An 8,417-nucleotide genomic window follows, 5' to 3' on the forward strand; every position below is an offset into this window, starting at 1 on the left:
GAGGAAGGAGGGATGAAGGAGGAGGGAAGAGAGAGGGGAGGAGGGATAGAGGAGGGATGGGGAAGAGGAAGAAGGGAGGGATGGGGAGGAGAGAGGGACAGAAGAGGAGGGAGGAGGGAAGGAGAGGGGTAGAGGTGGGGAGGAGGGATGGAGGAGGAGAGAGGAGGGATGGGAGGAGGGATGGAGGAGGGAAGAAGGAGGGATGAAGGAGGAGGGAGGAGGGATGGGGAGGAGAGAGGGAAAGGTCAAAGACAACGCCAGGTGTCCGGCTTGGGTGGCTGAAATGGCAGCCCCGGGAGCAGCTGGCAAGCTTGGAGATGTGCTGAGGGGCCCACGGGCCTCAGCCTGGAGACACTAGGGCTGTGGGTCACAGGAGGGTCCAAGCCATGTCTCAGATTAGATGGTTCACCACGACAGAGATGCCAGCACCAGAGAGCCCAGGTGGCCCAGGGAGAGGCACAGGGGCTCCCCCTGAGACACACATCATGGAGAGGGGGCTAGAAGTGGCCACAGAGGAAGGGAACGTGGGACAGGAAGGGGCCTTGCAGGGAGGCGGAAGCTTCCAGCCAGCCCAGGTGCTCAAGGCCAGATGCCGAAAGCAGGGCACCGTGCGTGGATTGGGCTCCCCATAAATGTGTTACCGCCCTCACCCCCGTGCCTGTGAATGGACCTTATTTGGAAACAGGGTCTTTGCAGCCGGTCAAGTTAGCGTGAGGTCACTAGGGTGGGTCCCGGTCCAATAGGACTGTGTCCTTGTACGAGGGGGGTTTGGCCACAGAGGCAGACGCGGAGGGAAACGATGGGAAGGCACACGAAGGAGCGGTCGCTGACACCAAAGCCAGGAGGAGGGAAGCGGCCCTGTGACTTCTGGCCTCCAGCCAGAGACAGTAAACGTCTGTTCAAGCGGCCCCACCTCTGGTGCTTTGGGAGGCCCCCAGGACACCAACAGAGGGGTCAGGGACAGCGATGCTGACACGGTGGATGGAGGAGGGAGGGCCGGGGCCCCAGCAGCCGCCGGGGAGGAAGGAGGCACGTCAGACCTGCCCCTCTTCTGCAGGAAGAGTCGACAGCCATGGCGGGGGGCGGGGGGGATGGGGGGGAGGGTGACAGGCATCTAAGCGGCCCCCGGGGCGGAGCGCCTGCCAGCCCAGGCAACAGAGCCCGTCACGTCCAAGGAACCCGGAACAGGAGGCCAGCCAAAGGGACGCTTGTTCATTTACGAGTGAACGGCCTCCAGCCAAGGCGCCCCCACCCCCAGGGAGAAGCTGAGGGGACAGGACCCCCTGAGAGGGAAACGGTGCTGTCCTTGGTTGCCCCCGAAGGGCGGTCCCGAGCAGGCCGGGATCCAGCATGCGGGGGGGCCGGGAGGCCGCCCTAGGTTTGAACCCCGGCTCTCACGCCGACCCGCCTGTGACCTAGGGCTGGGTGCCACCCCTCCCCTCCTGGCCTCAGACACTCCATCTGCAAAAGGGGCCTCAAAAACCCTTCCCCTCCTGAATCCAGGAAGCCAGCTCAAGCAGCCTTTCATGGGGCCCCCAGATCAGAAACGTCTGGGTCTCCAGCTGGCCGTACCCTCCCCCGACCCCGTCATGAAGGACCCTCCGCAGGGCCCATCATTTCTCTTGGCCACCTGAGCCAGGGACAACAGCTGGGGCAGGAAGCATCCCAAACGCTACGTCCTTAACCCTCACAGCTGGCCGGGCAGGCCCCACCCCTGTGTTACGGGGTTCGTCGGTCACCCCCCGCCCTCTACGCCTTCGTGCCCCGGCTCCGAGCCCACCGGGTGGGCGCACCTGTGCCCCACCCCCCGGGGTTCCCGCAGATATGTCGTCTGTCACACCCAGCGCAGCGCCCTGTCACTCAGGCGGGGCCAGACGAAGGCAGGTCCCCGTTCCATCACTTTCCGATGACCCCAGGCCGGACGGAGGCCACCTCCGGCTTTGAGGCCCATTCAACCCGCCCGTTCCTGCCCAGGCAGGGTTAACGTGCACGTATGGACATCAGCCAAGCCCGGCCACTCACGGGACAACCCGAGGGACTCAATCCCCTCCCCCGACCGGCTTCCAAAAGCCGCACTGTCCTGGCTCCCCAGAAGCCAGCAAGGGAGTCTGTGGTGGGGTTTTCGGGGGGGACCCCCAACTTCCTGACAGATAACCTGGCCCTCACCCTGGAGGCTCCCACTTAAAGCAGATCTCCAGGCCGCCTTGAGCCGGGCGGAGACGCCCCCGTGGGGTGCTCACCGGCCTGTGCCCTGAATCGCTTCCTGAATGGACCTCTGTCCACCAGCGCTGTGTCCGAGAGCCTCACTGGGAAAGCGGGAGAGAGAAATGAGGGCAGGCTTTCCGGGCCTGCCATCTGGAAGGGAAGACACTCTGTCCCCACTCACCCGAGGGCCTTCCTAGAGCCTCAGTATCCCCACCTGTCAAATAGGGCAGGTAACGTGCCTCCCTCAGGAGATTGCAGTTGCCTCTGAGGTAAGAGAGTGTTCCAGAAGCAGCGATGGACCTCGTGTTGATGCTTCTTGTGGTTCTTACTGGGCCAACAGCACTGAGCTCCCCTCCCCACCTTGGGCCATGCTGGATGCTGGGTGGGGTCCTAGCATTAAAACATAAATAAAAAGGGGCGACTGGGGGGCCCAGTCAGTTAAGCGTCCCACACTGGACTTCAGCTCAGGCCGTGATCTCACGGTTCGTGAGTTCGAGCCCCGCATCGGGCTTAGCTCGGACGGCGCGGAGCGTGCTTGAGATTCTCTGTCCCTTCTCTCTCTCTCTCTGCCCCTCCCCCTTCACGCTCTCTTTCTCTCAAAAGAAATGAATAAACTCAAAAAAAAATTTTAAATGAATAAATAGGTGGCCCAATAAAAAAAAAAAAAAAAAAAAAAAAAAAGGCTGTCGCAGCCCAGAAAAGCCTAAGGAGGTGTGACAGCTACATATGCCGTCCTCCCCTAGTTGGGGCCCTGGGACAGGAAAGAGGCATCGGGGAAATCTACGGAAACTGGAGTAAAGAGACGACTTTGCAAATCATATTGTCACAAAGGTAGCACACGGACTTAAGACACTAACGGCAGGGGAGACAGGTGCCAGGTGTAAGGGAACTCTCCTCACTATCTGTCACTTTACCGTAAGGCTGAAACTGCTCTAAAAAGTAGTCTATTTTTTTAATGCCTATTTATTCTTGAGAGAGACACAGAGACAGAGACAGAGAGTGAGCAGGGGAGGGGCAGAGAGAGAGGGAGACACAGGATCCGCAGCAGGCTCCAGGCTCCGAGCTGTCCGCACAGAGCCCGACGCGGGGCTCGAACTCACGGACGGTGGGATCGTGACCTGAGCCGAAGGCGGACGCTCCACCGACTGAGCCACCCGGGCGCCCCAAAAGTAATGTCTGTTTTTGAAAAAACTTGTTTCGAGATACGAAATGACTACCTTACAAAAAGTTGGGGAAGCGAAATGCACTCCTGCTCTACGACCCAGCGATTCATTCCCCTGCTAAATCTATTCCCCTAAATAATGAGAACATATGCCCACCAGCAGGTGTACGTAAGAATATTCACGGCACCTTTTTTTTTTCCAAAGGAGCCAAAAACTGAAGGCAACCCGATGTGCGTTGGAAACGAATACGTAAGTGAAAGTAAAACGAGAAAGATCACACGTGTTACGGGCTGAATGTCTGGGTGCCCCCGAAGTTCATGTGCGGAAACATCACGCCCGGTGTGATGGCGTCTGGAGGGGAGGCCTTTGGGAGGTAATTAGGTTTAGATGAGGTCCCGAGGGTGGGGCCCCAGGCTGGGACGAGTGCCCTTCGGAGAAGAGAAGTGGGGGGGCACACGGTGCGAGGCGGCAGTCCGCAGCCCCGGGAGGGAATGCTCACCAGAACCCCACCGGGCGGCCCCCCAGTCTTGGCCTTGAGCCTCCAGAATACAGGTCTGCTGTGCAAGCCCCCCACTCAGCGTTTTGTCAGCTGAGACATCCGTGTTCGCCGAGGTTTTCCAGTAGGAGGTTAGACACACATCGCGTACGTGGCTCACGTGATACATGAGGACGAATCGGCCCGTCTGACGATGAAGGCGGAGAAGTCCCGCGATCCGTGACGGGGGACCCAAGAAAGCCAGTATCGTGTAGTCCCAGGCCAAGCCCAAAAGCCCAAGACCCGGGAACACGAATGTCCAAGGGCAGAGAAAATGGATGTCCCGGCTCAGGCAGAGAGAGGGAGAGAGGATTTACCCTTCCTCTGCCTTTTTTGTTCTATTTGGGCCCTTGAGGGGCTGGATGACGCCCACCTGTTCCGGGGAGGGCACTGTTCTTTACTCGCTGTACCTAGCCAATGCTCCTCTCCGCCCTCACAGAAGCACCCGGAAAGAATGTTTTACCAGCCATCTGGGCCTCCCTTCGCCCGGTCAAGGTGACACGGGGATTTGGCCAGCCCAGCCCAGCAGGAAAAATGGCAAAGCCGAGCACCAACCCAGACGTTTGGTCTGCAGCCAAGGCTTCAACGGTGACTACCCCATACTCGCTTTCCGAAGAAGGTTCTGGAGACCCGGCTCCGACCTTCCCAGGGCGCTTCAAGCTGCTCTCGGACAGCGCCCTGTTGACACCTTGCGCGACATGATGTCCCGCTGTGGGCGGTCCTGTGCGTCGTAGGATGACCACAGCATCGCTGGCCTCTACGTGGGAATGCCTGGAGCCATCCCCCCACCCAGCCGTGACACCCAGAAACGTCCCAGGCATCGCCAAGCGTCTCCCGGGGGCAAGAGCGCCAGCCTGAGCCCCGCTGCCGCTGGGAGAGCTGGCACGTAGCCGGGAGTCGTGCCAAAGAGGGTTAATAATTAAAGCAACGCTAATAAATGCAACAGTGACAGTGACTACACAAACGACAATAATTTCGACAACCACAGCCATGACACGGGTAATCGCGGCGGCGATAATAGGAACACACGCAATCCTGGGACACAGCAGTGGCGACATTAAACAGCGTGATGCGGACGCCAGCCGTGGAATGACCTAACTGCGGCGGAGACAGCAGAGGCTCCGGTGTCCCACTGCCCAAAGTACCACTCCGTGTCACGTTCCTTTGTCAAGGCCACCCCTCTAATGTCCCAGGGTAAAGACCCCATGGGGCGTCTCCACGCACGCCGGAGACGCTCGGACGGAGAATGAAGTCGGCACACAGGAAGCCGCTGGAAGTGTCTGGGGACGCGGGCAGCATCCCACACGGCCTTGACCACGAGCGAGAACACAACGCAGGCGGGGCCGTGAGGGGCGCCCGGGCCAGGCCGGGAGGGGACTCGGAGACCTGGTCCTTGGCTGGTGGCCTCCCTGACGCACAGCCTTCTCCACACCTGTGCCTTGGAGGGCAAGGGGGGTGGGGGTGTCTCTCCTTCAGACCCCCAGCCTCCCGCTCCCCGGGACAGCCCCACATCCCCCGGGTGTCACGTCGAATTCTCCAGCGGCCCCGCGCACACTGCGCCCGAGTCCCCGCCCCAGGCCGGCACGGCGGCCTCCAGAAGGATGCATCGAGGTCCCTGCAGGGAGTGCAGACGAGGCGGCCCCGGTGGGCTGAAAGTGGAGTTGGCAGCTCGCCAAAGGCCGCCAGATGTCAGGCAGGGCCTGTCCCTGAGTGCAGAAGTGGGGGGGGGGGCCACAGCCCCAGAGCGCACGGGCCCCGATTCCCCAGCCCGCCCCCCGGCAGGGCCCCCACCCTTCCTCCTGGGCCGGGACACGGGGAGGAGGAAAAAGTGAGCGAGAAGGGTTGTGACCTCTGGTTCTGGAATCCCCCCCCCCCCCCCCCACCTGGGAAACAGAACCCAGGACGGGGACCTCGACGGTTCAGATGTGGGAAGGGGGACGCAACCTTGCCCCCAGCCCAGTCCATACGGCCAGTTCCTGTTCCACAGGCCCCTCCCACTTCCGGCCCGCCTCCCTGCTCTACATGCAGGCGCGCGCGCACACACACACACACACACACCCCGCGTGCACACGCCGCAAACACACGCACACGCGTACCACGCACGCACCATGCTGAGACGCCGACACAGCCCCGCTTTCACACACGCCCCGGCCCCAGATGCACACAGACACGGTGCACGCACACACACGCCCTCGCCCCAGGCTTGCGGGTGCAACAGACACGAGGCGCCATCGCGGGTGCGCACGCAGCCCCAGGGAGGCCCCGAAGGAGCTCCCGCCTTAGGCACGGTGGCGAACGCCTCGGACCCGTCCTGGGGACGCGGCGTCTGCGTCCTCCCGTGGCTAAACTCGGGCCGGTGGTCCAGCTGCCCGGGGACCCTTCCCTGCCTACTCCCTCGTGTCCGGGGGGAGGAGACGCAGCCCGGGATGCGTGTCCCGCACACGGGTGTGGGGCACAAGTGGGTGTGGGGTTCCGATTACCTGGGGCTGGAAAGGGGCCGCGGCACCAGAGAGGAGGGGGCTCCGTGTGGGAGAGGGGGAAGGATGCAGGGGGCGGGGGGCCGAGGAGGGCCACTCTCGGGATGGTTTCCAAGGGGCGGGGGGCTCCGCAGGCCTCACGGGCTGGTGCCCCTCCAAGGCGGCGTGCCCACGAGGCTGGCTAAACGTTGGAACCCAGCGGCCTTCTAAGCAGAGGGGCCCGTGAGGGCGTCTGTGTGTCAGCCTCTAGGGTGAGCGTGTGGGGTCGGTCTGCGTGCAGCTGGGCGTCCCGAGTGGGGCGCAGAGGGGCAGGGACGAGGACGGGGTAGAGGGCAGGACGGGGCGCGGCGCTCGAGGGAACCCGCTTCTCCAGACGCTCGTCATTCACGAGCCTGACGACGTCGATAAACGCCGAACGGCGGGTGTCAGGCTGGACTCGGCTCCCTGTCCCCGGCCTGACCCGGGGCCGCGCCCGGTGACCCCGGACGGCTCCAGTGACAGCACACCGTGCCTGCTGCTGCCCACGCGCCCTCCGCCCGTTTGCGTGGTTGCTAGGAGGTTTCCATGGCAACCGATAAGGGCTGAGGGAAGCCTGGCACCTTCACACATCCCCCTGCGCTGGTGGGCGCTGGGCCCCCGCGGCCACTCCGGGGATTGGCCACCCACGCGGGGGCCGGGGGAGGGGGCGGCTGGACCCCCGCAGACCCGGCAGAAGCCGACACGTCGGGGGGGACACAGGCCGAGCAGGAGCAGAATGAGCTGAGGAATGGGGCGGGGGGCCGGGCGGCTGGGGCATAGAGCCCCCCGGACACAACACCTGCTGCCCTGAGGGGTCTCCCTGCGTCGGCTCAGCCAGCCATTCCCGTGGCCTTGTGACCGCGCGGCTGATTTTCCCTCGGGCCACAGATGAGGAAAGCGGGGCGTGAGGGTGAGCTCGGTCCCAAGCTGAGCCCCGGGGTTTGTCACCCGTGGGCCCGGCGCTGGCTGGGCCCTGCACCCCCTATCCTGACCGCTCGTCCTCCAGGGCTGTGTTCTGACGGCCTCCATCTGAGAGCAGGATCACCCAGGCGCAGAGAGGCCAAGGGTCTGATCCCAGGTCACACAGCACAACGGGGATGGCCAAACAGGAGGGGACGGGGGGGGGGGGGGGAGGCTGTCTGGGCGCAGCCAAAACACCTGGTCCTGGGATGCAGTCCAGCCGGGGAGTCGCAGCCCAGGGGACACGCTGGTGTAGACGGGGACCATGGAAAGTGGTGTAATCAGACACCTAGGAAACGGAGCCGGGGGAGGGGGAGGCAGCCGCTGCATGGGACTGGGCGGACACAGCTGGGCCTATCCTCAGTCCCCGGGGTGAAGACAGTGACCCCATGCTCCCCAGGGGCTGGGGCGAAGGCCCTGCCCCCCAGTTCTCTCCAGGGCTGGGAGGAAGGCGGTGCCCCCACTGCTCCCCCTGTGGTCACAGGGCAGGCAAAGAGGGCTTGCACTCTGTCACGCAAGGAAACGGAGGCCCAGAGACGCCAAGAGACCGGCTCAGGCCACCCAGCTTCTGAGTGGCGGAACCAGCCCCCCACAAGGCTCTCCCACCTCCTGGCCCTCCGCGGTTCCACTGGCGCCCTTGAAATTCGCCCTGACGTCTGAGCACACGCCCTACTGCCCTGCCAGGCCGTCCGGGGACACCCGACCCAGGACACACTCCTGTGAATGGGGAAGGACGAGCAGCCGTCACCGTCGCCTTGGGCAGGTGGGAACTCTGAGCTCAAGGGCAGGGGCACCAGGGAGTCAGTGGAGGCAGGAGCAGGACGGACCCCACAGCCCCGCCCCTGAGCCGGGGTGGCCCCGCCCCATCCCACAGCCCCCCACCGCCTGCGCCCCCATCCCACAGCCCCTGTCTGGAGAGGAAGAGCACAGGACGAGCAAGAGACAAAGAAAAGCCCGGGAGATGGACAGCCGGGTGTCAGGGAAGAGCCCCCGCCTACTTCCCACTCCCCTGCCTGCAGGTGGGCCCCCCCCCCCCCCCCCCCCCCCCCCCCCCCCCCC

At 63.6% G+C, this 8,417-nt stretch overlaps 1 long non-coding RNA gene across 1 annotated transcript; it reads left to right on the plus strand.

Annotated features, from left to right (window-relative positions):
* Positions 1–6,961: 6,961 nt before the first annotated feature.
* On the plus strand, positions 6,962–8,384 carry LOC125919702 (uncharacterized). Its single transcript, XR_007456870.1, has 3 exons — positions 6,962–7,308; positions 7,878–8,121; positions 8,263–8,384. It is a non-coding gene; the product is annotated as an uncharacterized LOC125919702 (long non-coding RNA).
* The last annotated feature ends 33 nt before the right edge of the window (positions 8,385–8,417 follow it).

The sequence above is a fragment of the Panthera uncia genome, chromosome B4 (assembly GCF_023721935.1).
Source record: "Panthera uncia isolate 11264 chromosome B4, Puncia_PCG_1.0, whole genome shotgun sequence".
Classification (NCBI taxonomy): Eukaryota; Metazoa; Chordata; class Mammalia; order Carnivora; family Felidae; genus Panthera; species Panthera uncia.